This window comes from Hypanus sabinus, chromosome 4 (assembly GCF_030144855.1).
Source record: "Hypanus sabinus isolate sHypSab1 chromosome 4, sHypSab1.hap1, whole genome shotgun sequence".
NCBI lineage: Eukaryota > Metazoa > Chordata > Chondrichthyes > Myliobatiformes > Dasyatidae > Hypanus > Hypanus sabinus.
This window is the reverse complement of record NC_082709.1, coordinates 50,583,458-50,611,057: the sequence shown is the minus strand read 5'-3', so window position 1 is coordinate 50,611,057 and position 27,600 is coordinate 50,583,458.

The following is a 27,600-nucleotide window of genomic DNA, read 5'->3' as shown; positions in this document are numbered from 1 at the left end:
AGCCAGTATAGTCTGTTACAACTGCGGTGAGGAGCAACAGCTCAGGAGGAAATGTGAAGGATGGGAAAACCTTGGGAAAGTGAGCCCATAGTTACTTAAGCAGAAAGGAAAGTCGGGAAACCGGGGAGACCCAGTGAGGGAATGGCCTGGGGAAACATTCCAATCAATATATCAAGGAAAACAATAAAGTGAAAAACCCAATTCACTTTAACAAGGAACTTTGGGGTACACCTGTTCTAAACCCATTGTGTTATGGCCTGGGGAAGTAGGTAGAGTAGGTAGCATACCTGCTGGTACTGGTGAGGCCTGAACTGCAGAAGCCTTCAGTTGTACAGGTAAGCAGGATGACAGTGATTGTCAGGAAAACCTTGGAAAGGGAAGTCACCCTCAGGCAGGGAATGCCAATGGCACACCTTTTTCTGACGATTGTAATATCTAGTTTTTCTGTGCGACAAGCAGGAGAGAAACCATCTCATGGAAAGGGAAAGTTGACAGCCAAGCCATTCAACTTTGGTGATTCCCTGGTACCTGGAGGTTGGAAGAGCTGAATGACAGAGAAGATGTCGAAGTTCAAAGATATCTTATCTACTGACGAGTTTGATGTGGATTGTTCCATGAGTACTTGCCACACCATCTGAGTGATGGAGAATATCCCTTTCAGAGAAATGCCTCAGCCGCTGGCACCAGCCGAGGTGGAGAACATTTGGTAGCATCTGTGGAAGCTGAAGGAAGATGGGATTATCACTGAATCCACGAATCTCAATGTGTCCCCCATAGTAGTGGTGAGGAAGAGGATTGGGAAGGTACAGATGAGTGTGGATTATCAGACTCTGAACAGGAGTACAGTCCTTGACCAGTATACAGTCCTGAAAATTGAGGATGCGTTGGCCTGCCTGAGTGAAGTGAAGTGATTCAGTCTGCTGGACCTATGGGGTGGGTAATATCAGATACCCATGATTGGGGCTGACAAAGAGAAGCTGGCATTCATATGCCCACTTGGATTCTTTCAGTTTGAAAGGATGCCCCAGGGCATATAAGATCTGGCTATTTTTCAGCATGCCATGGAGAAAAATGTTCGGGATATGAACTTGCCTGAAGTGCTGATGTACCTGGATGATCTCATAGTGTTTTGGTCTAACTTGGGATAACATGAGGTGAGGCTACTGAAGGTGTTAGGCTGCCTGAAAGCTGAAGGGTTAAAACCATCTCTGGACAAATGCCAGTTCTGTAAGAAGTCTGTCAGCTACATTGGACACATAGTCTCATACAATGGAGGAGCTACAGATCCATCAAAAATGGAAGTGGTGACCACATGGCCAATGCCCTCGAATGTGAGCGCCCAACACCTATTCCCTGAATTCTGTGAGTACTATTGTGAAGGACTTCTCTAAAGTGAGTCACCCTTTGAATCAGCTTCTGTGCGGTTATCCTCCCTTGGGGAAGAATGGGAGAAGGACGAAAGAGAAGATGGTAAGAGTATCTTAGCTCTTCAGGGTCTTTTGGAGAAAAATGGGATGCAATATGTGACGAGGCCTTTCAGTTGCTGAAGGAGCTGCTGATGTTAGCACCTGTGTTGGCTTTTGCAAACCCTCAATTTCTGTATATATTGCATATAGACACCAGCAGAGAAGGTTTGGGGGCTCTCTGTATCAGGATCTGGGCACAGGGTTGTGACCGATCCTTTTTTTCAGCCAGTCTGTCACCCTCCAAGTGAAACTACCCCAAGCATGCATTGGAGTTTCTGCCATTAAAATGGGCTTTGGTGCATAAGTTAAGAGAATATCTATAGGGTGCCAAATTCAAAGTGAGGAAGGACAACAACCTATTGATTTATATCCTGACCTCAGCAGAAGTGGATGCCGCAGGCCATCGTTGGTTGGGATTTCAGCCTGAAGTACCAGCTGAGGAACCAGAACATGAATGTGGATGCATTGTTCTGATGTGTGCATGAAAGGCTGGAAATGGATGGAGAGTGGGAGAACGTTCCTGCTCTGGAGTTAGAGCAATGTGCCAGTTCTCTATCAAAGGGAAGTCAGAGGCAAGGCAAGGACAAGATCGAATGGTGCATCATTTGGGAGCTTCTGGTTGTGCCATTCCAAAAGCTTACTGCAACCTGACCGCTCTGAACACTAAGCAGTTGCCTGAGTTGAGTCCAGGGGAAATGGTCACCACTGAGTGAGATGACCCTTGTATAGGTACTGTTAGGTCCGCTATTACGGAAGAGGATATGACCTAAGCTGAAAAGATGAAACATCCTGCCATATCTCTACTGCTGAGAGAATTGAACAAACTGGAGTTGAGGAACCAGATTCTATATCGGGTCACATCTCCTTGAAACAGGCCTCGGCATTTCCAAATGGTTCTATCTAAGAAGTATTGGAGGAACATGTTGAAATCACTTCATGATGATTCTGGTCATTTGGGGTTGGACAACATCTATGGATTGGTCAGAGATTGGTTCTACTGGACCTGAATTACTGATTGCTACACCAGATATGCTCAAGCCTTCCCTACAAAGGATCAGAGGGCATCCACCATGGCCAAAGTATCATGGGAGAAGTATTTTGCTCATTATGGACTACCCAAATCATGTTTTTGCATGAAATATAGTCTATTCAATATATGAATACTGTAATTGATATACTTATTTATTTATTTTTATTAGTTTTTCTTGTTCTATATTATGTATTGAATTGCTACTGCTAAACTAACAAATTTTACGACACATGCCGATGATGATCAACCTGTTTCTGACACATTGCGATCAGAGAAAGGATTTTGACAGTAGGCTCATACATGCTTGGAGTTCAGAAGTCGAGGATTATGCCTCAGGGTGATTCCCAGCCTGAGTAGTTCAACTGGATATTGTTAGACCTGCTCAGAACCTTGGAGATCATCAAGAAGAACAAATGGAGTCAGGATATTGGGCATCTGGTCCACTGCTACAACTGTACACAGAATGAAGCTACTGGACACTCGGCCATATTATTTGATGCTTGGGCGTGAAGCAGAGTTGCCTGTTGACCACTATTTTGGGACTGGTGGGGAAGATTTGCCACAGAACACCTATCTGAAGTATGTGTCTGACAAGAGGAGGGAATTGCTTATGAACTAGCAGAGGTCTTTGCTATCAAGCAGAATCAAGGAAATAAGAGGAGAAATGATCAAAAGATTGGGTTCTTACAACTGGTGCCTGGAGATAGAGTCCTCATAAAGAATTTGGGACTACCAGGGAAGCATAAAGCTGGCCGACCACTGGGTGGCTACGCCTTATGCCGTGCAGAGTAAGATGCCAAATGTACCAGTTTCCTGGGTGAAATCGAAGGATGGGAATGGACCTGTCAAGATTCTCCATGGGAACCACCTTCTAGCTCTGGCGCAAGAGCTGCGTGTTGACCTAGTGCCTGACAGGGACCTTACAACTAGTAAGAGGACTCTGCAGCAACATGGGAGAACAGAAGGACAAGCAGTAAAAGGCCTAGAAGAGACTTAACCATTGAATGTGGTATGGACTCAAAGGATGAGGAAATGGGGGTATGGTATACGCTATCCAATGCAAACTCCCCAATAATTGACAGAGATTCATGAACCTCCCCACACTGATGTAGATGAAATGGAGGGGACTAGTAGTGGACAGGCAGGCTTGTAGCTGGACAAAAAAGGGAGACTGGGCACTAAAGTGACTGGGAATGAAGCTGAGCTCAGTCATGTGATGGGGGACTTGAGTTGCCAGAAGGCATGAGTAATGGATGGGTGAAGCCTCTCCACATAGACATGAAAGATCCCAGGGAGTGTCTGAAACTGAAGAGTGAATGATGATGTAAGAAGTTCTCAGAGAGTCAGGAAACCTCCAGGTAGGCTGGCCTATGTCACACTGGGAGAACAGTGTGCTGCACCTGTTCTCCTAGTGAGACATGTCACTACTACTTACAAATGGATTGGAGGTTCTGACATCACAAAATTGCTTTGAAAACTGTGGTATTAATGAGGGGATGATAACTTATTTCAAAGTCACGAGGACATGACTAGTTTGGTGGGGGTGAGTGCAAGGTTTTCATGCTAATGTTGTAAGGTATTTCACGTAATGGTATTTCTGTAGAAACAGTGTTTGAGATACTGTTAGGGATAAGGAATGCTTAGGAATGTGGGCCATCCAATCAGGAGAGTGGAATGGGGAGAAGGTTCTAGAGAAGGCTGGGGGTGCATTTTGGTGACTGACACTGGTGTGGATCTTTGTCTTTGTTCAACGCGAAATGAAGAGAGAAGACACTGGAGAGAACCAGTCACAGGATTCCATCCAGTGGGAAAATACACCCTAGACGTACGAAGCCAGAGAAAGGTGGGCTTTCTCGGCACTGAGTCTGATGGCTCTTAGTGAGGGCCCAACAAGCTGTTTCTAAAGATGCCCAGTAAAAAGGGGATTCAATTAAAAAAAGTTTGATAAGTTATACATGGAGGAACATAAATATATATATGAGCTAAGACACACTTAACTCATCTGTGACTCTGGTCCATGGTTGATTGTCAAAACTCTGCACCTGATATCTGCTTCCTTGATAGTTAAGGGAGATGTGCTTGAGCAGGCTCAAATTTATGAAGTCTGGTAACAGAAATCCACCTCGGAGAGATACTCTTTAAGCAAAATACTTGTTCTTCATGAGCAGGAGATCTAACCAGGTGAAGAAGTGGTCATTGTGGTTAGATTAGAAATGTTAATGAGGATAACTAATTTACTAAGATTGCACAGTACCAAATGTCAACTGTATCATATCTGCTATTCCAAGGAGTTATCATGGACCCAACAGGTGAAAAAAAAATTCCCTCTATCCTGTCAGTTTTCATAATTCTGTTAATTATTTATCTTTTCATTATGCCAGGTTATAGTTAATATATGATTAATCTTCTTATAGTTAATAATCTCTAGAAATAAATTAGAAAAAAATCAATTGGCAAAACAAGTACCTCCACCCCTCACCAGGAGGGTCTCAAAGCTCTCCACTTCTTTTTGGATTCCAGACCCAACCTGTTCCCCTCTACCACCACTCTCCTCTGTCTAGCGGAATTAGTCCTTACTCTCAATAATTTCTCCTTTGGCTCCTCCCACTTCCTCCAAACCAAAGGTGTAGCCATGGGCACCCGTATGGGTCCCAGCTATGCCTCCCTTTTTGTTGGCTTTGTGGAAAGGTCCATGATCCAAGCCTATACAGGTATCCATTCCCCACTTTTCCTTCACTACATCAACGACTGCATTGGCGCTGTCTCCTGCATGCATGCTGAGCTCATTGACTTCATTAACTTTGCCTCCAACTTTCACCCTGCCCTCACATTTACCTGGTCCATTTCTGACACCTCCCTCTCCTTTCTTGATCTTTCTGTCTCTATCTCTGATATAGTAGATAACTACTGATATCTACTATAAGCCTACTGACTCTCACAGCTACCTGGATTATTCCTCTTCCCACCCTGTCTCTTGCAAAAATGCCATCCCCTTCTCGCAATTCCTCCGTCTCTGCTGCATCTGCTCTCAGGATGAGGCTTTTCATTCCAGGATGAAGGAGATGTCTTCCTTTTTTAAACAAAGGGGCTTCCCTTCCTCCACCATCAACTCTGCTCTCAAATGCATCTGTCCCATTTCCCGCACATCTGCCCTCACTCCATCCGCACGCCACTCCGCTCGGGATAGGGTTCCCCTCGTCCTCACCTACCACCCCACCAGCCTCCAGGTCCAACGTATAATTCTCCGTAACTACCACACCCTCCAACGGGATCCCACTACCAAGCCCATCTTTCTCTCCCCCCCCATTTCTGCTTCCTGAAGGAATCACTCCCTACACAACTCCCTTGTCCATTCGTCCCCCCTATCTCTTCCCACCAATCTTCATCCTGGAACTTATCCTTGTAAGCGGAACAAGTGCTACACCTGCCTTTACACTTCCTCCCTCACCACCATTCAGGCCCCCAGACAGTCCTTCCAGGTGAAGCGACACTTCACCTGTGAGTCAGCTGGTGTGGTATACTGCGTCCGGTGCTCCCGGTGTGGCCTTTTATATATTGGTGAGACCCGACGCAGACTGGGAGACCATTTCACTGAACACCTACGCTCTGTCTGCCAGAGAAGGCAGGATCTCCCAGTGGCCACATATTTTAATTCCATGTCCCATTCCCATTCTGATATATCTATCCATGGCCTCCTCTACTGTCAAGATGAAGCCACACTCAGGTTGGAAGAACAACACCTTATACTTATATTTAGAAGGAGTGGATTGGGACAATTTGTTTTATGGGAAGGATGTAATAGAGGAATGGAGGTCATTTTAAGGTGAAATTTTGAGGGTACAGAATCTTTATGTCCCTGTTAGGTTGGAAGGAAAGGTTAAAAGTTTAAGAGCACCATGGTTTTCAAGGAATATTGGAAACTTGGTTCAGAAAAAGAGGGAGATCTACAATAAATAAAGGCAGCATGGAGTAAATGAGGTTCTTGAGAAATATAAAGAAAGTAAAAATAATCTCAAGAAAGAAATTAGAAAAGTTAAAAGAAGAAGCGAGGTTGCTTTGGCAAGTAAGGTGAAAATAAATCCGAAGGGTTTCTACAGTTATATTAATAGCAAAAGGATAGTGAGGGCTAAAATAGGGCCCTTAGAGAATCAGCGTGGACAGCTATGTGTGGAACTGAAAGAGATGGGGGAGATTATGAACAATTTCTTTTCTTCAGTATTCACTAAGGAGAAGGATATTGAACTGTGTAAGGTAAGGGAAACAAGTAGGGAAGTTATGGAAATTATGACGATTAAAGAGGAGGAAGTACTGGTGTTTTTAAGGAATATAAAAGTGGATAAATCTCTGGATCCTGACAGGATATTCCCTAGGACCTTGAGGGAAGTTGGTGTAGAAATAGCAGGGGCTCTGACAGAAATATTTGAAATGTCATTAGAAACGGGGATAGTACCGGAGGATTGGCGTATTGCTCATGTGGTTCCATTGTTTAAAAAGGGCTCTAAGAGTAAACCTAGCAATTATAGGCCTGTCAGTTTGATGTCAGTGGTGGGTAGATTAATGGAAAGTATTCTTAGAGATGGTATATATAATTATCTGGATAGACAGGGTCTGATTAGGAATAATCAGCATGGATTTGTGCGTGGAAGGTCATGTTTGACAAATCTTATTGAATTTTTTGAAGAGGTTACAAAGAAAGTTGGCAAAGGTAAAGCAGTGGATGTTGTCTATATGGACTTCAGTAAGGCCTTTGACAAGGTTCCGCATGGTAGGTTAGTTAGGGAGGTTCAATTGTTCGGCATTAATACTGAAGTAGTAAAATGGATTCAACAGTGGCTGGATGAGAGATGCCAGAGAGTAGTGGTGGATAACTGCTTGTCAGGTTGGAGGCCGGTGACTAGTGGTGTGCCTCAGGGATCTGTACTGGGTCCAATGTTGTTTGTCATATATATTAATGATCTGGATGATGGGGTGGTATATTGGATTAGTAAGTATGCAGATGATACTAAGGTAGGTGGCATTGTGGATAATGAAGTAGGTTTTCAAAGCTTGCAGAGAGATTTAAGCCAGTTAGAAGAGTAGACTGAACGATGGCAGATGGAGTTTAATGCTGATAAGTGTGAAGTGCTACATTTTGGTAGGAATAATCCAAATAGGACATACATGGTAAATGATAGTGCATTGAAGAATGCCGTAGAACAGAGTGATCTAGGAATAATGGTGCATAGTTCCCTGAAGGTGGAATCTCATATGGATAGAGTGGTGAAGAAAGCTTTTGGTATGTTGGCCTTTATAAATCAGAGCACTGAGTATAGGAGTTGGGATGTAATGTTAATATTGTACAAGGCATTGGTAAGGCCGAATTTGGAGTATTGTGTACAGTTCTGGTCACCGAATTATAGGAAAAATACCAACAAAACAGAGAGAGTACAGAGAGGATTTACTAGAATGTTACCTGGGTTTCAGCACCTAAATTACAAGGAAATGCTGAACAAGTTAGGTCTTTATTGTTTGGAGTGTAGAAGGTTGAGGGGGGACTTGATAATGGTATTTAAAATAATGAGGGTGATAGATCGAGTTGATGTGGATAGGCTTTTTCCATTGAGAGGGAAGATTCAAACAAGAGGACATGATTTGAGAGTTGGGGGCAAAAGTTTAAGGGTAACACAAGGGGGAATTTCTTTACTCAGAGAGTGGTAGCTGTGTGTAAATATCCTCCAGTAGAAGTGGTAGAGGCAGATTTGGTATTGTCTTTTAAAGTAAAATTGGATAGGTATATGGACAGAAAAGGAATGGAGGGTTATGGGCTGAGTGCAGGCCAGTGGGACTAGGTGAGTGTAAATGTCAGCACGGACTAGAAGGGCCGAGATGGCCTGCTTCCGTGCTGTAATTGTTATATGGTTATATGGTTATACACTGTCTGGGTAGCCTCCAACCTGATGGCATGAACATTGATTTCTCTAAATTCCGTTAATGCCCCTCCTCCCCCTCTTACCCCATCCTTGATTTATTTATTCCCCCTTTTGTTTTCTCTCTCTGCCCTTCACTCTTTGCCTGTCCTCCATCTCCCTCTGCTGCTCCCCTCCCCCCCTCGTTCTCCCTAGGCCTCCCTTCCCATGATCCTTTCCCTTCTCCAGCTCTGTATCCCTTTTGCCAAACACCTTTCCAGCTCTTAGCTTCACTCCTCCCCCTCCTGTCTTCTCCTATCATTTTGGATTTCTCCTTCCCCCTCCTACTTTCAAATCTCTTACTATCTTTCCTTTCAGTTAGTCCTGACGAAGGGTCTCGGCCCAAAACGTTGACTGTGCTTCTCCCTGTAGATGCTGCCTGGCCTGCTGCGTTCCACCAGCATCTTGTGTGCGTTGCTTGAAAGCTCCATTACAATTTAGATATTTTCTGTGCCAGGAACAGAACACAAAATCTGTGATGTGTAGCAAAGCATTAGATGCCTGTGGCCTGTTCGTTATAATAAAAAAAGAATCAGGTTGTTTTATTGTCATATACACCAGGGTGCAATTATGTTCCTTGCTTACACAAAGCTTACAGAATAAGCAGTATGCATGTTAAATGTAGTATGTATAATAAATACTGTAAATAATACACACGGTCATAAAAATATAACAGACACAAGAGATTTTGCAGATGTTGGAAATCTTGGGAGCACACACAAAATGCTGCAGGAGCTCAGTAGGTCAAACAGCAGCCATGAGCAGAAATAAACAGTCAATATTATTTCCATCCATGGATTCAAACGGCCAGCTAAATTATCCCTTATACCTACACACTGTCCATGTCCTTCCATTTTCCTCACATTCATGCGTCTATCTAAACATCTTATAGAAGTCCTTAATGTTTCAGTATGCCTCTAGCACCACCTCAGGTAGTGCATTCCGGTAAACCCACCACTCTGCATTTAAAAAAACTTGCTCCTCACATCTCCATTGAAGTTACCACTCTCATCTGCAATGCATGCCCTCTGGTATTTGAAATTTAGTTCATTTTTTTTTTATATAAAGGTTTGCAGGCTTGTCGGAATGGTTTTGGGAACAGAGAGGGGAGTTAGAGTTTATTCTTCTTTGGCAGTTTAGGGACAGGGATGTGGGGGAATCAGAGGAAAGGCCAGAGTCTAAGTTTAAGCTCTGCTCCACATTTGAAGGCCAGTGGCATGGGCACGATTGGATATCGAGCCAGCAAATTGATGAGGAAAGTTCAGAGTTCATCCTCTAAGAGACCAGAGTTCGAGGCCTGATTTTCGGAGTTCTGTCATCAGCAAGTACAGCATATAGCTGGGATTTTAATCTCCAAGGATACACGTTATATCTAAAGGTCAAGCAGATAAAAGGGATGGGGTTGCTGTGTTGGTTAAACAATAAAATCAAAATATTAGAAAGAGGTGACACAGAATTGGAAGATGTAGAATCTTTGTGGGTAGAGCTAAGAAACTGCGAAGGTAAAAAGCCCCTGATGGGAGTTATGTACAGACCTCCAAACAGTAACGAAGATGTGATCTACACATTACAATGGGAGATGTGTTTTCTATCACAAAAGGGCAAAGTTAATAAATTCATGGAGAATTTCAATATGCAGATAAATTGTGAAAATCAGATCAGTGCTAGATCCCAAGAGAGAGAGACTTGGAGGAAGCCTACAAGATGGCTTTTTACAGCAGCTTGTGGTTGAGCCCACCATAGGATCAGCTATTCTGGATTATGTATTATGCAATGAGCCAGAAATCATTAGAGAGCTTAAGGTAAACGAATCCAGGAGTAAATGATCATACTATGATACAATTTATCCTGCAATTTGAGAAGGCGAAGCTAATGTCAGATGTACCAGTATTACATGGATTAAAGGGTATTATGGGACATTGGTGAGATCTGGCCAAAATCTGGCAACACTAGCAGGGATGACAACAGAGCAGCAATGACTGGAATTTCTGGGAACAATTCAGATGGCACAGGATAGATACATCTCAAAGAAGAATAAGTATTCTAAAGGCAGGGTGATCAACCATGAATGATAAGAGAGGTCAAAGCCAACATAGAAATCTAAGAGAGGGCATATAATAAAGCAAAAAAAAAAATAGTGGGAAGTTAGGGGATTGGGAAGATTTATAAACCAACAGAAAGCAGCTGGAAACATCATAAAGAAGGAAAAGATGGACAACAAAGATAAGCTAACCAATAATATTAAAGAGGATACCAAACGTTTTTTCAGATATATAAAGAGTAAAACAGAGGGGAGAGTAGATGTCGGACTACTGACAATTGATGCTGCAGTAGTAGTAACGGGGGGGGGAGGGGGGAGGAAATGGCTGACAAACTGAACAAGTATTTTGCATCATTCTTCACTATGGAAGACATTAGTAGTAGGCCAGAAGTTTGAGAGTATCAGGGGGCAGAAGTGTGTGAAGGTGCCATTACTAGGGAGATGGTGCTTGAGAAACTGAAAGATCTGAAGGTAGATAAGTCACTTGGACCAGCTGGTCTACAACCCAGGATTCTGAAGGAGGTTGCTGAAGAGAGCATGGTTGTATTAGTAATGATCTTTCATGAATCAACAGATTCTGGCATAGTTTCGGTGGAATGGAAAATTGCAAATGTCACTCCACTCTTCAAGAAGGAAGAGAGGCAAAAAAAAAAAATTATAGGCCAGTTAATCTGACCCCAGTGGTTGGGAAGATGTTGAGTCAAATGTTAGGTATGTAGCCTCAGGGTACTTGGAGGCACATGATAAAAATAGGCCATAGTCAGCATGGTTTCCTCAAGGGAGAAACTTGCCTGAAAAATCTGTTGGAATTCTTTAAAGAAATAACAAGCAGGATAGACAATGGAAAATCAGTGGATGTTGTGTACTTGGATTTTCAAAAGGACCTTGACAAGGTGCCACATATGAGGCTGTTTAACAAGTTAAGAACCTATGGTATTACAGGAAAGATTCTGGCATGGATAGAGCATTAGCAGATTGACAGGAGGCAAAGAGTGGTGAAATAAAAAAATCATGAACAACAAATTCTCCAACTTCTGGTATTCTCTCCCTCTCCCTTCCCCCATCCCAGTTTCACTCTGCCTCCTCTTCCAGCTGCCTATCACCTCTCTCATGATTCTGCCTTCTTCTACTACACATAGTGCATTCCCTTTACATTCCTTCTTCACCTTTCCTGCCTATCCCTTCCCTGCTTCCCCTCCCCCACCCCCTTGATCTTTCCTCTTACTGGTTTTTCACCAGGTACCTACCAGCCATCTCCCTCCCGCCCTCCCCCACCTTCTTTATAGGGCTCCTGCCCCCTCCCTCTTCAGTCCTGACGAAGAGTCTCAACCTGAAACGTTGACTGCTCATTTCCACGGATGCTGCCCAACCTGCTGAGTTCCTCCAACGTGTTGTATGCGTTGCTTTGACTACAGCATCCGCAGTGTACTTTGTGTTTATAAAAAAAAGCCTTTTTTCTGGTTGGCTGTAGGTGACCAGTGGTGTTCAACAGGGCTCTATGTTGGGACCGCTTCTTTTTACATTATATGTCAATGATTTGGATGACAGAATTGACTTTGAAGAGGGTTTAAAGGAGATTCATGAAAATGATTCCAGGAATGAAAGGCTTATCATATGATGAGCACCTGATGATTCTGAGCTTCTACTTAATGGAATTCGGAAGAATGAGGGGTGACTTCATCGAAACTTCAATAGAGTGTATGTGGAGAAGATGCTCCCTGTGGTAGGGGAGTCTAAGGTCAGAGGACACAGCCTCACAATAGAAGGATATCCATTTAGAATGGAGATGAGGAAAAATTCTTTTTGCCAGAGCATGGCAAATCTGTGGAATTCATTGCCACAGGCAATGGTGGAGGCCATGTCATTTTGTATATTTAAAGCAGAGGTTGACAGATTCTTGATAAATCAGAGCATGAAGGGACACAGGGAAAAGGCAGTAGACTGGGGCTGAGAGGGAAATTGATCAGGCATGATGAAATGGTGGAGCAGACTCAATGGGCCAAATGTCCTAGTTCTGGTCCTATATCTTATGCAGTTATGGTTTGAGGCCTAGTGTTCAGGCCTTCATCCAGGGTGCTCATTTGTTATTATCCATGAGTCTCAGGTTGAAGCCAAAGCCCAATGGCCAATCTGATATCTGGATTGAAGTCAAATATCTGGAGCCACAAGTCTACGAATCCACAAATCTTCTTAGAAAGATGTAGCCCAGTGTCCACAAACCCACTGGTCTGCTGAAGGTCAAAGATGGCCTTTCCTGGGGTTAGAGGAGTGTGTGTGTGTGTGTGTGTGTGTGTGTGTGTGTGTGTGTGTGTGTGTGTGTGTGTGTGTGTGTGTGTGTGTGTGTGTGTGTGTGTGTGTGTGTGTGTGTGTGTGTGTGTGGAGAAGACACAATGGGGCTTGTTTCACTTTGTTGTTTTGCTGCATGTTATGTTTGCACTGGAATGCGTGGTGAGCTTTGTGGGCTGCCCCAGCACATCTTTGGTTGTATTGGTTGTTAAAGTATATGATGCATTTCACTGTATGTTTCAATGAGCCGTGATAAATGAATCTGAACTCTATGAATGTGATCATGATGTCATCACCCGATTTACTAGTGCCCTCTTGCACCAGTTAGTTGGGAGGGGGGTGCGGATGGATAGGATCATGATCACATTGATAGAAAGCCTGAAGGAAAGGTAAGGAAAAAATTTAAAGGGAGCTTAGCAGAACATGGCTCACAGACCTGGACTCCAGGGCCTTGTACTGGTTTTCCAGTGAGGTTCTATAACATTGTGTCTTGGGCATTACACTGTGCAATAACTTCTGGTAATGCATATTATGTATTTTAGTTGTCACAGAAGTCGCTATAATATCATTGAAAGGAATAGTTTGCTAGATCACAATTTGCTGCTTAAATACATTTCTTCGTGATTACTTCCTTAATTTATTTTGCCAATCACCTTCATTTCTACGTCCATCTAACCACAGGAAAAGGGATTCTATTGACTCTTCATAATTTAGATCAACTCTAGACACCCTTTTCTCTACATTTTTGATCGCAAAGAGCATTGTAATAAATTTCCTTGGGATTACTTCTAAAGCTTTGGCTTCTCTAAAGTGCAGTGTTCGAAATGGACACAACATTCCGTTTCAGACAGGAAGAAAGAATATAAACAGTAAATGGAATCAAAACATGAGTTTATCTTTTGATGGAAGGAATTAGTCAGCCATCCTGGATCAGCACTGGAAAAGATGAAAAAAATTGCTCCCCCAGTTTCCTATCTCTGGTATAAAAAACATTGCAGTAACATTCTAGTCAGTTAAATCAAAACCATGAGCATATATATAAAGTAGCATTTTGCTGGGAAGTTATAAAGTGATTCTAGCAGTTAAAAAACAAAATGACTATAAACTATTGGCAGTCTATAATGAGCACCTGTTGCTGTGGCTATCCATTACATTCATTTCACAAAGCACAAGTTTGTAGTTTTAAAATTAGCTGAACCGTAAACAATTATAAAGTTGTTTTTGAGGGAAAATGCATTACAGCTAGGTCAAGCATCTGAGACTAATGAAGTGGTGTTTATTTAAGTACTTTAGTCTAAGATTATGGATAAAAATGCAGTATGGAAGTTTCCAAGTTAAATTTTCCAGATGTCAGTATCAGTGCTTAACTGACCCATGCACCTGTTATAAATATCTTGTGCACTTGGTCCTAGTGGGAGGCTGGGTGGTGCACTATCCCAGAGTTATCCCCTTTTATGACCAAAAAGTTGTTCAGAACCATAACTAATAAACTAAAGCTATTTATCACAGTTGCCATTAAAGTTTATGTGCAAACTAACTACGGAGTTAATCTTGCCCCAGTTCAAACTAGGCTGACAGCATACAACTGTCTATAGTACAGGATTATTGGATATAATTGCATACTCTGTCAGGGACCATGTCAAAACTGATGTAAGAAATGGAAAGGGTCAAACTGGTGCAGAGCAGTGCTATATGGGGTAGGACATTTGATAATTAAGTTTTATCTGTAACTGACTTGAACCAGCTGCTTTACAGGGCAGGTTTGAAAGACTTGCATTCCTTATCCATCTCATTCTGTTTCTGACAGAGGACATTCACCAAGTTAAGCCACCCCCAGAAAGGGTCTCTCCAATTTTGAAAATGTCCCCTACACACGTATTCAACTCCCCTTGAGGAAAGGTTGGGCAATGAATTATTATTGTGCTATAAAATATACTGGCATTAATAAGCAGCTGGAAAGAAGTAAACTGTCTCAGCAAGAATCCACAGTCAATTATTTATATTCTTCTAAAATACATAAAATTTCTCTTGTTTGTCCAGCTGTAAACTGTTTTATTTAATGAAGCAAGCAAATGTTTACATCATATTTCCACATAATCTGCAAAAGACTTATTGCCAAAATTATTTGCAATGTGGCTATATTGCATTTCAGTGGCTGGCTTGATATAGTGAAGAGGATAAGGATCAATTTCATTGTGATGATCTGGTCAAATCCAAAGGGAGGAAATCCTATTCCTACAAGTCAGTATGTAAAATGTTAGAATGGACTCCAGGAGAAAACTGGGACGAGGGTTTTCAAATGGGAATTCCATCTTCAGGTGCAATCGAAGTGCAGAGAATATAAACACAAAATTCTGGAAATGCAAGGCTTCATTTCTGTCAGAGTGCAAATGTTGAATTATCTTTGCAAAGATTCTGACAAAGTCCCTCACGGTAGGCTGCTCCATAAAGCTAAGGCTCAAGGAACTATGATGGATATTCACCTCCTGGGCCAATAGGCATCTTCTTTTTGCCAAGCTTTGCTTTCTAAACATAGCAGCTGTCACTTGGAAAGATCAAACAGTTGTAATTGTTTAGCTGCTGATCATTAATGGGAGACAATCTTCAGTTCTTACAATGGAAATGGAAAATAGTAATCAATTTGAAGTTTGAAAACACAGTTTTGTAAACAAGCTTTGTGAAGAATCATTGGTTCCTAACTCATAACTTTTGTCTTACTGTTGAAGGCGTGTAGTATAAGACAATGGATTATTTAATTTGGCTTGTTTCAAAACAAACAACTAAGCTGCTTAGTTCAAGGAAGGTGGCAGGCCAGATGAAGACAAATCACATATCAATAATGGATCTATTAATGTTGCAAGTTTTATGTACTCATAGAAGTTGACTTCACAGCATTGGATCTCTAAGATGGTTTTAGATTGTGTTTTCTTAAAAGGGTATCTGAGGAAATATCATATGTGTGGTCACCCAAGTGGCAAAGAAACTGTACAAATGTAGAGAGCAGTTCGTGCTGATTAGGAACAGGGTTAGGAACAGGGTAAGGAACATCAAGAAGCATAAAAGAAACATGGGGTGAAGTTGAGTCCATTCCTCAGGCTTCAATTTCTGCAATGGGCAAATCACTTGTCTGCATTGTTAGCAAGTCTTTTTAGCTTATAGGAATTGTACCTACATTTTGGAAATCCTTTGTGTTTTAGAAATGGTTTGTAATTTAGAAATGTTTTATACAATAGAAATCCTCTGAGTTGTAAATGTGTTTTGAGAATGTTGATTGGATTTGTACCTGCATTGCTGAAAATAAATGAACTATGTTTTAAACTAATTTGTTAGCTGGAAGTATCTTCTCCTTACTAGGGAAGGAGAACCCACTGCTCAAATAATGGGTATTGATGCTAAATGTGCTGTGGAGAATAAACGGGGAAGTGAACTAGGTTTGATTATTAAGTAGTTACGGTATAACCTCCCTTCAGTTGTACTCAAGGCTATTTATATCTGATAGGGCCTAAGGTCTTTGTTTGAGTTTAGAACACTTCGGTCTACAAACCTAATACCATCACAGTCGTCGCCTGATGTGGTCACATTGTACCATAAATTCTATTTTAGAAATAATTACTATTTTGTAGTATTCCAACCCAGACAGCTCTCGCCAAGAGCTACGGCACTCCACTTTGTACAATAAAATGGCTGGCATCCTGTTTTCCAGCTGTTGCGCGGACAAATGCTGGTCAATATTACAGATGTGTTAATAATATAGCAGTAACATGGGATAATACCCAGCCTTCTTCTCAGGCTGAACATGCTGAATATTTTATTCTTCAAATCAGAAACTAGAACAATAAAGGGATTAAACATAGAGTAGGATTCAGAATAGACAGATCAAACCCTGCTACAGGACTTGCTGGATGCAGACCTTCATAATTTGTAACAGATCTCAACAGCGTAGCAATAATTTGTGCCTGAAGACAACAAACTGGCCTCTTTTAGATAGAAACCAAGCACCCAGGTGGAGACCATATGCTTATGTGATAGAAACATGAGCAAATCTGCAGACGCTGGAAATCCAAGCAACCCACACAAAATGCTGGAGGGACTCAACAGGCCAGGAAGCCTCTATGGAAAAGAGTACAGTTGCATTTTGGGCCAAGACCCTTCATCAAAACCGGAAAAAAAGGAGGAGACGTCAGAGCAAGGTGACTTCTCACCTTGTTGCTCCAATCTAGATGAAGGGTCTCATCCTGAAACATTGACGGTTTACTCTTTCCATAGATGCTGCCTTGCCTGCTGAGTTCCTCCAGCAGTTTCTGTGTGCTGCTACATGTTAGAACCTGGTGACCCATTTCTCAATTCTGATGCATGGGGATATCATATATTCCTTCTGGGCACACATGAGATAGGGCCCACAACAATAAACCCCACAGGAACTAATGGAGCCTGGAGAACAGATGCTTGGCACCATGCACTAGAATTACTAAAACTATTGACTATAGCCAGGAAAAGAAGATTGCAGGGATAGGTTTCTGTTCAGGGAGCCAAAGCAGCTTTCCCAGGACAAACTTCCCATCAAGTTTTCAGATCTTTCTCTATTCAGAGTTTGCAGGCAGCATGTGCCACACTCCAGCTAATTCTGAAGGAATTCTAAAGTGCCAGGAGGCTACAGGCCTTCAGGGCCAGTCAAACTCCCCAACATATTCAGTAATCATTATTATTAGTTATTTCCCACATGAATGTGAAATTCCGTATCAGCTCTATGTGCGGATTTATAAACGAGTAAGTGTTGGAGATGTACGCAAAGGGCTTGGTACTATATTGAGTAAAATAGTTGAAAGCCGAGGTTAATAGCAACTAATACAATAGACAATAGATGCAGAAGTAGACCATTCGGCCCTTCAAGCTTGTACCACCATTCTGAGATCATGGCTGATCATCTACTATCAATATCCGGTTCCTGCCTTGTCCCCATATCCCTTGATTCCCCTATCTGTAAGATACCTATCTAGCTCCTTCTTGAAAGCATCCAGAGAATTGGCCTCCACTGCCTTCCGAGGCAGTGCATTCCACATCCCCACAACTCTCTGGGAGAAGTAGTTTTTCCTTAACTCTGTCCTAAATGACCTACCCCTTATTCTCAAACCATGCCCTCTGGTACTGGACTCTCCCAGCATCTGGAACATATTTCCAGCCTCTATCTTGTCCAATCCCTTAATAATCTTATACACTGCAATCAGATCCCCTCTCAATCTCCTTAATTCCAGCATGTACAAGCCCAGTCTCTCTAACCTCTCTGCGTAAGACAGTCCAGACATCCCAGGAATTAACCCCGTGAATCTACGCTGCACTTCCTCTACAGCCAGGATGTCCTTCCTTAACCCTGGAGACGAAAACTGTACACAATACTCCAGGCGTGGTCTCACCAGGGCCCTATACAAATGTAAAAGGATTTCCTTGCTCTTGTACTTAATTCCCTTTGTAATAAAGGCCAACATTCCATTAGCCTTCTTCACTGCCTGCTGCACTTGCTCATTCACCTTCAGTGACTGATGAACAAGGACTCCTAGATCTCTTTGTATTTCTCCCTTACCTAACTCTACACCGTTCAGATAATAATCTGCCTTCCTGTTCTTACTCCCAAAGTACATAACCTCACACTTATTCATATTAAACGTTATCTGCCAAGTATCTGCCCACTCACCCAGCCTATCCAAGTCACCCTGAATTCTCCTAACATCCTCATCACATATCACACTGCCACCCAGCTTAGTATCATCAGCAAACTTGCTGATGTTATTCTCAATGCCTTCATCTAAATCGTTGATGTAAATCGTAAACAGCTGTGGTCCCAATACCGAGCCCTGTGGCACCTCACTAGTCACCACCTGCCATTCTGAGAAACACCCATTCACTGCTACCCTTTTCTTTCTATCTGCCAACCAGTTTTCTATCCATGTCCATAACTTCTCCCCAATGCCAGGAGCTCTGATTTTACCCACCAATCTCCTATGTGGGACCTTATCAAATGCCTTCTGAAAATCGAGGTACACTACATCCACTGAATCCCCCTTGTCTAACTTCTTGGTTACAACCTCGAAAAACTCCAATAGATTAGTCAAGCATGATTTGCCCTTGGTAAATCCATGCTCACTTGGCCCAATCCTATCACTGCTTTCTAGATATGCCACTATTTCTTCTTTAATAATGGACTCTAGCATCTTCCCCACTACTGATGTTAGGCTGACAGGATGATAGTTCTCTGTTTTCTCCCTCCATCCTTTCTTAAAAAGTGGGATAACATTAGCCATTCTCCAATCCTCAGGAACTGATCCTGAATCTAAGGAACATTGGAAAATAATTACCAATGCATCTGCAATTTCCAGAGCCACCTCCTTTAGTGCCCTAGGATGCAGACCATCTGGACCTGGGGATTTATTAGCCTTCAGTCCCATCAGCCTACTCATCACTGTTTCCTTCCTAATGTCAATCTGTTTCATTTCCTCTGTTACCCTATGTTCTTGGCCCATCCAAACATCTGGGAGGTTGCTTGTGTCTTCCCTAGTGAAGATAGATCTAAAGTACTTATTAAATTCTTCTGCTACTTCTCTGTTTCCCATAACAATTTCACCCAATTCATTCTTCAAGGGCCCAACATTGTTCTTAACTATCTTCTTTCTCTTCACATACCTAAGAAAGCTTTTGCTATCTTCCTTTATATTCCTGGCTGGCTTGCGTTCATACCTCATTTTTTCTCCCAGTATTGCCTTTTTAGTTAAGTTCTGTTGTTCCTTAAAAATTTCCCAATCATCTGTCTTCCCACTCACCTTAGCTCTGTCATACTTCTTTTTTTTTAATTCTATGCAATCTCTGACTTCCTTTGTCAACCACGGTGGCCCCTTTCCCCCCTTTGAATCCTTGCATCTCCGGGGGATGAACTGATTTTGACCTTGTGCATTATTCCCAAGAATACCTGCCATTGCTGTTCCACTGTCTTTTCTGCTAGGATATCCGTCCATTAAACTTTGGCCAGCTCCTCCCTCATGGCTCCATAGTCTCTTTTGTTCAACTGCAACACTGACACCTCCGATCTGCCCTTATCCTTCTCAAATTGCATCAGGGAACAAATAGCATGAGCAGGTTGGGACCTTATTCGTTCTGTAATGTTACCCATTTAGCCAAATGAAAATCTTCTCACCATGTGCAGAATAATCCTTAATCAACACACAATAAGTGAACAATTTCAGGTTGTTGAAAAGGTTCTGTGCACCCACGTAGTGGTAGCAGGATTAGCACTCATTTCCACACAAGGGTGGTGAGGTGTTGGCACAAGGTCTTCCCCTTTCCACTCTAAAGGTAACGAAGGGCCGGTAACTAACTTATCAAACCAGCCTCATTCCTCAGGTCAATCACATCTGCAGCATTCTTCCATACTAGCCCCTCAGCATGGAAGATGTAATCAATTAAACAAACAAGTTCCTTGGAAACCGCCTGCCATAGGAAGAGATATTTACCCTCAACCTAGAAGATCAAAAAGTTCAAAGTAAAATTTATTATTATAGTACATACTTGTCACTACATGCAACCCTAAGATTCTTTTATGTAGCAAATCTGTAGAACATTAATGGTAAACTGTAAACATCAGGAACTATAAACCATAAACAAATTGTGCAAGTGTAGATATAAATAAATAGCAATAAAGAACAAGCATGAAACAACTACATAACAGAGTCCTTTAATGACTGTAGCTATCCCCTTTTGTTCAAGGGTCTGATAGTTGAGGGGTAGTAACTGTTCTTGAACCTGGTGGTGTGAGTCCTGAGACAACTGTACCTTCTACCTGATGGCAGCAGTGAGAAAAGAGCATGGCCTGGGTGGTGGGGATATTTGATGATGGATGCTGCTTTTCTACTGCAACGTTTCATGTAGGTGTGCACAATGGTGGGAGGTTCTTACCCATGATGTAGTGGGCCGAATCCACTACAGTAGGATTTTTCATTGAAAGGCATTGGTGTTCCCATACCAGGCCATAATACAGCCAGTCAGCACACATTCCACCACATGCCGATAGAAGTTTGCCAATGTTTTCGATGACATGTTGAACCTCCGCAGACTCCTGAGAAAGTAGAACCACTGTTGTGCTTTCTTCACAATAATATTTATATGATGAGCCCAGATGGCTAAATACTAGGTAAAAGCCAACATTAGTGTAATAAAAACTGAACGGGAGAATTTCAGCAACAATTCTACTCAAAACGAATCATCTGTCAAATAGGATACAGGCATACCCAGTCTCACCTTTCCATATGCCAAAGCTCATACTTTTGGCAACGGTCAACCCTGCCATTTTGATATGGATGTGGACATTTCAATGCTTATTTCTGATGTTATTCAAGAATCGTCTACTTACTAAGGTTTATATTGGCCATAATTCTTAGAGAAATGTGATGATTTAATCTATGTTGCACAACTCAAACAGAAACACAAGTCCAGTTTTAAGGAACAATTTATGATAGATCCTACAAAGACTGTTCTAGAAGGACTTGATATTCATCAACAAAAGCTAGAAGAAACTCAATTAAATTAAAGAAGTATTTCTCTATATATTGCGGGAGTAAATAAATGGATGAAATCAGTTGAACAAAGCATCTTCTTTTCACAAGCTTCCTTTGCAGACTCGAACTCAGCCCCGAATGGCTTAATGCTCTAGCTGAAACCATAGCTAAGACCTTTACAGCTGTTACACATTTAGCTTCTGCAGCAGCAAATACAGTTTCCACATGGATTGGCACTACTTTAAATTGGATTAATGATTTTTTTTTGCAGTTTTCCAACAGACAATTCCCTTAGTCTTAGGAATTATTATTTTTACCGTGCTTCTGGTGTTCGGATATTGAAGCCTACAAAGACTGAAATTTAGTGACTTCTGCTTTTTATATAATGGCTCCACCCCTCAGACTCTGTTAACTCCACTGTCTGATGTGCACTACCATTGATTATTTCTTGTATGATTGCTTTGCTATACATTGCCTCATAATCGCCTCATTACCTGTTCCTTTGGTTTGCCTTCAACCCTGGAAGAGTGAAGAGAAGGACTTCCCTGATCATGTTATCCTTGTTCTTCTCCTTTTCTTAGTCCTGATCACTAACATAGCATATGGGTATTCATGACACTCGCCTCATCTTGGGGGAGATGGGGAGGGGGAAGATTGGGATGCATCTGTCATGAATAATTGGTCTAATAGCACAATCCCACTGAAAGATGAATCGACAAACATTTTTTTATATAACCATATAAACTTATGCACCTTGATAGTACATATTTAATTTTTAACATGAATAACAGTTTATATAAATATGGTTCTTAAGATTTTATATAAAGTACTTTTGTAAATGTTCTGTTTATTGCTAATGATGGCAACCTACTATTATGGTTTACACCATTGATATTCAAGCCATCTATCTTACTGTATTTTTGTGTTATTTTATACCATAATAAAAAACTTAACAGGGGGAGAAAGACAGCAACCCCTTTTACCTACTCTGTTGCAATTTCTTCTGAAATGGCTATGTAATCCTAGAGCCTCTGAGGTCTACAAAGTGTTATATTGTCACAAGGTAGAACTATTTGAATGTGTTTTACTTATTGTTTGGGTGTGAGTATATTTTGTGAATGTGTTATTCCTACAATGCAAAAAGTAGGATGAATAAGCCTAATAATATTGCTATTTGTGTTATTCTTAATGCTAAAAACCAGTTTGTATAGTTGTTCGATTAAATCACAAGATCTGACAGAACAGAATGTGTATCCCTTGTTCAGTTAACATTGTCTGGGAAAATGCAGAAGTTGGGAAAATAAGTCAATTCTTCTCAATTAGAAGTAAAGGCGAAAGACCTGGCCAACTATACCAAGTCCAAGATCAACAAAATCGGAAGAAATTTGTGCAGATGGTATGGTTGGTATCAGTACGTTAAGTTACAGCACACCAATAATCTTCACTCTCTTGGGAGGGACAGAACCATAAGACATAGGAGCAGAATTAGGCCATTTGGCCTATCAAGTCTGCTCCACCATTTCATCATGGTTGATCCACTTTTCCTATCCGCCCCAATCTCCTGCCTTCCCCCCACCCACCCATATCCCTTATGACCAATCAAGAATCTATCAATCTCTGCTTGAAGTATACATAAAGGCTTGACCTCCGCAGCTGCCTGCAGCAATGAATTCCACAAATTCACCACTCTCTGGTTAAAGAAATTCCTTCTCATCTCCGTTCTAAAAGAATACCCTTTCTTAGACACTCCCTCTATAGGAAACATTGTTTCCATGTCCACTCTGTCAAGTCCTTTCACCATTCAATAGGATTTAATGAGGTCACCCCTTATTCTTCTAAATTACAGTGATGGCCCAGAGCCATCAAATGGTCCTCATATGACAATCAGTTTAATCCTGGAATCATTTTTGTGAACCTCCTTTGAATCTTCTCCAGTTCAAGCACATTCTTTCCAAGATAAGGGGCCCAAAACTGCACATAATACTCCAAGTGAGGCCCTACCAGTGCTTTGTAAAGTCTCAATATTTTATCCTTGCTTTTATATTCTAGTCCTCTTGAAATAAAGCTAATATTGCATTTGCCTTCTTCACCACAGATTCAACCTTCAAATTAACCTAGGAAATCTTGCATAAGGACTCCCAAATCCATTTGGGCCTCAGCTTTTTTGTATTTTCTCTCCATTTAAAATATAGTCAACCCTTTCAATTCTACCAAAGTGCATGGCCATACATTTCCCGACACTGTATTCCATCTGCCACTTCTTTGACCATTCTCCTAATCTGTCTGTCCTTCTGCAGCCTCTCTATTTCCTCAAAACTACCTGCCTCTCCGCCAATCTGCATATTGTCTCCAAACTTTGCAACAAAGCCATCAATTCCATCATCCATATCACTGACATATAATGTAAAAAGAATCAGTCCTAACATAGACCTATGTGGAACACCACTAGTCACAAGCATCCAACCAGAAAAGACTCCCTTTATTCACAGTCTTTGCCTCCTGCCAATCGGATTCTGCTTTATCTATGCTAAAATCTTTCCTATAATGCCATGGGCTCAAAGCTTGTTAAGCAGCCTAATATGTGGCACCTTGTCAAAAACTCTCTGAAAATCCATGTAAACAACATCAACTGATTTTCTTTCATATATCCTGCTTGTTATTTCTTCGAAGAATTCCAACAGATTTGTCAGGCAAGATTTTCCCTTGAAGAAAGCATGATGACTACAGCCTGCTTGATTATGTGCCTCTAAATACTCTAAGACCTCATCTTTAATTATCGACTCCAACATCTTACCAACCACCGAGGTCAGACTAACTGGCCAAAAGTTTCCTTCCTTCTGACTCTCTCCTTTCTTGAAGAGTGGAATGACATTTGCAATCTTACAGTCTTCTGGAACATTTCCAGAATCTAGTGATTCTTGAAAGATCATTATTAATGCCTTCACAATCTCTTCAGCCACCTCTTTAAAAACCCTGGTCACCATCTGGTCTGGGTGACTCATCAACTTTCATAGACCTTTCAGTTTTCAAAAAACCTCCTCTCTAGCAATGATATCTTCACACACTTCATGCTCCCTGGCACCTGGGACCTCCACCATACTGCTAGTGTCTTCCACAGTGAAGACTGATGCAAAATACTTATTCATTTTGTCCGCTGTTTCAATGTCCCCATTATTAACTCTCCAGCATTGTTTTTCAATTGTCCAATATGCCTTTTGGTATCCTCAAAAGGTTCAAAGGTTCATTTATTATGAAAGTACACAACTTGAAATTCTTCTTCTCTGGGTAGCCATGAAACCAAGAAAGAAAAGGAAGGCAGCATGATATTCCACATGTATCAACCCCCAAAATCCCCCCCCCCCTTCCCACACAAAAAACAAACAAAACTGCTTCCCCCAAATTCCTCCTCCCTTACAAAAAAAATGAACCAAATGGAACAGACACATTGACACCCCACCCCCCAAATCCTTCCTACTGCACAAAAAAGTGAACAAAACAGAACAGAAAAATCAATCCCCCCAAATCCCTCCTCACAGATCCCTCTTCATTATTATTGCCTAGCTTACTTTTGCATTCCATCTTTACCTTCATAATGACTTTTTAGTGCCTTCTGTGGGTATTTAAAAGCTTGCCAATCCCTAAACCCCCTGCTAATTTTTGATCTCTGTTTGCTTTTATGTTGGCTTGACTTCCTTATTAGCCATGGTTGTGTCATCTTGCCATCAAAATATTTCTTCCTCTTTGGGACGTACATATCCTGTTAATTTCAAATAGCTTCCAGAAATTCCAGCACATCCTTTCTTAGATGAGGAGCCCAGAGCTGTTTACAATACTCAAAGTGACACCTCACCGGAGTCTTATAAGCATCCGTGCTCTTGTATTCTAGACCTCATGAAATGAGTGCTAACATTGCATTTGCCTACCTTACCACCGACTTTATCTGCAAGTTGACTTTTAGGGTGTTCTGCACAAGGAATCTCAAGTCCCTTTGTATCTCTGATTTTTGGATTTTCTCCTCCATTTAGAAAATAGTCTGCTCATTTATATCTACTACCAAAGTGCATGAACATGCATTTTCCAACATCGTATTTCATCTGCCACTTTCTTGCCCATTCTCTTAATCTGTCCACACCCTTCTGAAGCCTACCTGTTTCCTCAACACCATCTGCCCCTCCACCAATATTCGTATCATCTGCAAACTTGAGAATAAAGCCATCTATTCCATCATCTAAATCATTGATATATAGCATAAAAAGAAGCTTCCCAACACTGACCCCTACAGACACCACTAGTCACTGGGAGCCAACCAAAAAAGGATCCTTTTATTCCCACTCACTGACTCCTACTGATTAGCCAATGCTCTAACCATGCTAGTAATTTTTCTGTAATACCATGGGCTCTGTGTGGCACCTTGTCAAAGGCCTTCTGAAAGATTACGTGTACAACATCCGCTCTATCTTCTTTATCTATACTACTTGTAATCACCTCAAAGAATTTCAACAGGTTTGGTAGGCAATATTTTCCCTTAAGGAAACCATGCTGACCTTGTTCTAACTTGTCCTGTGTCATTAAGTCCTCTATAACCTTATTCAAAGGTATATGTAATGTCAGAGAAATGTATACAATATACATCCTGAAATGCCTTTTCTTCGCAAACATCCACAAAAACAGAGGAGGCCCCCAAAGAATGAACGACAATTAAATATATGAACCCCAAAGTTCCTCCCAGCACCCCTCCTCCTACGTGTAAGCTGCAGCAAGCAACAATCCCTCTTCCCCCCACCGGCAAAAAAAGCGCACCCACTAACGAGCACAAGCACAAGCAAAGCAATAGCAAAGACACAGACTTGCAGTTGCCCCAAAGACTTTGCAATTCACCCAATAAATCAACATACTGCAGGCTCTCTCTCTTCCTAATAAGCGAGAAAGGGGTGACTCCATTTTCCCAGCGAGTGGGGAGACACTCAAACAGCTTGCTAGGTTTTGATGTTAAAAGTCCATTACATCATTTTTTTCCGAGCTCTGTGTCTGAAGATCACAAAGGTCCTGGGTCTCCAGGCACACAGCAGATATCCAAACTCCCCTGATGACACATGGGCCTCCTGTTGCGACACCGACCCTTAATCTGTCTGTCTCCAGAACCCTGAGATCTTAGGCTTCCAAATATGAGCAAGACTCTCAGGCCGAACAACAATGGCCAGTCCTGAAACCCCGAGAACGGGTCCCATTCCCGCAAAGAACCAAAGTCAGCATGTAACTCCAGGTCAGGGTCTTCAAAAGATCCCTAGAAGGGAAAAATGAAGATATTAAAGATGGATATAGAACTGTTTCTGAAGATGCAAGCAAAGGAGTTGCCATTTAGCGCCATCATGACTTCACTCTACCTTAATAATTGACTCCAACATCTTCCCAACCACTGAGGTCAGGCTAACTGGTCTATAATTTCCCTTTTGCTGCCTTCCTCCTTTCTTAAAGAGTGGAGTGACACTTACAATTTTCCACTCCATATTTTCCATATCCCGAGGAAGAGGCTGGGTTAGAATTCTTCACTTAGCAAGACGGGATGTGATAGATATTCACTTCCTGGTTCAGCCGGCCTCTTCTTTTTGCCAAACTTAGCTTTCCAAATGTAGCCACTGCCACTTACAAAGATCAAACAGTTACAGTTGTTTAGCTTCTGGTTGTAAAGAGGAGCCAGTCTTCAGTGAATAAAATATATACAGACGGAAAGCAGTAATAATCTAGAAGCTCTGCAAACAAGCTCTGTACAGAGACACAGACTTGCTGGCTGGACTGAGTGTCACAGGAAGTCATTCCTGCCTGTGGCCATCAAACTTTACAACTCCTCCCTCTAAGTGTCAGACACCCTGAGCCAATAGGCTGGTCCTGGACTTATTTCCAGCTGGCATGATTGACTTATTATTACTTAATTATTTATGGTTTTATATTGCTGTATTTCTACACTATTCTTGGTTGGTGCAGCTGTAATGAAACCCAATTTCCCTCGGGATCAATAAAGTATGTTTGTCTGTCTGCCTGCCTCATAGATTCTGTCTTATTGCTAAAGAAATGCAGTACAAGAGAATGAATTATTTAATTTGCTTTGTTTGAAAATGGACAATGCTGGCTAAGTTGCTTAGTTCAAGGAAGCTGGTAGACCAGTTGGAGACAAAAGACTTAGCATATCAGTAACTGATCTATTAATGTTGGAAGCACTCAGAAAACTTAGCTTCACGACATTAATTGCAGATAGCTAGGAACTGTCTCCAAAAAGCTTTTAGACCATAAAAAG